Consider the following 1,310-nt stretch of genomic DNA (forward strand, 5'->3'; position numbering starts at 1 on the left):
CATAGAGAACATGGGAGTGAGGTGAGACCCATAGAATGGGTGTGGGGTGAGCCCCATAGAGAACGTGGGAGTGAGACCCATAGAACGGGTGTGGGGTGTGGGGCTGGACCCATAGAGAACGTGGGAGTGAGGTGGGACCCATAGAACGGGTGTGGGGTGTGAGACCCATAGCGAGCACTTGTGGGGCAGGACCCATAGAGAACATGGGGGTGGAGTGAGCCCCATAGAGAACATGGGAGTGAGACCCATAGAACGGGTGTGGGGTGTGAGACCCATAGCAATGTGGGGTGGGACCCATAGAACGAGTGTGGGGTGTGGGGTGAGACCCATAGAGAACGTGGGAGTGAGGTGAGACCCATAGAACGGGTGTGGGGTGTGAGCCCCATAGAGAACTTGGGGGTGAGACCTATAGAACGGGTGTGGGGTGTGGGGCGAGACCCATAGTGAGCACTTGTGGGGCAGGACCCATAGAGAACGTGGGAGTGGAGTGAGACCCATGGAACGGGTGTGGAGTGTGAGACCCATAGCAAACATGGGAGTGGAGTGAGACCCATAGAGAGCACTTGTGGGGCAGGACCCATAGCAAACGTGGGGGTGAGGTGAGACCCATAGAACGGGTGTGGGGTCAGCCCCATAGTGAGCACTTGTGGGGCGGGACCCATAGAACGGGTGTGGGTTGTGAGACCCATAGCGAACATGGGGATAGGCTGAGCCCCACAGCACTGCCTGCCCCATAGCACCCAGACATGGGGGTGTGGGGCAGGCTGAGACCCATAGAATGGGTGTGCGGTGAGACCCATAGAACACATGGGGGAAGACTGAGCCCCATAGCGAGCCCACGGGGGTGTGGGGCAGGCACTGAGCCCCACGGCGCTGCCCGCCCCATAGCGAGCACACACAGGGGGCGATGTGGGGCAGCGCTGAGCCCCATAGCAAACACATGGGGGGAGACCGAGCCCCATGGCACCGCCTGCCCCATAGCGAACACACACTTGTGGGGCACAGCGCGGTGCCTGCACTCAGCCCCATAGCGAACACACAGGCTGAGATGTGGGGCACAGGGCGCCCACACAGGGCAGCTGTGGCACCGCCTGCCCCATAGCGAACACACACTTGTGGGGCACAGCGCGGTGCCCACACCAAGCTCAGTTCACACACACAGGGCACACACACAGGGCAGATGCGGCTCTCCCTGCCCCATAGCGCAGAGTTATGGGGCAAAACCGCCCCCAAAGCTGACCCCACACCCCCAGGTCCATTCCAGGGCCCCAACGCACTTGTGGGGCAAAGAGCGGTGCCCACACCAAGCT

At 61.5% G+C, this 1,310-nt stretch overlaps 1 protein-coding gene across 1 annotated transcript in view; it reads left to right on the forward strand.

Moving 5' to 3' along the window:
• The window catches only part of LOC104538316 (red-sensitive opsin), a gene marked incomplete at its 3' end in the record, with an annotated part of 2,925 nt that overhangs the window by 414 nt on the left and 1,201 nt on the right, over positions 1-1,310 (forward strand). The window lies entirely within an intron of this gene.

This window comes from Mesitornis unicolor, unplaced genomic scaffold (assembly GCF_000695765.1).
Source record: "Mesitornis unicolor isolate BGI_N332 unplaced genomic scaffold, ASM69576v1 scaffold22783, whole genome shotgun sequence".
NCBI classification, from domain to species: Eukaryota; Metazoa; Chordata; class Aves; order Mesitornithiformes; family Mesitornithidae; genus Mesitornis; species Mesitornis unicolor.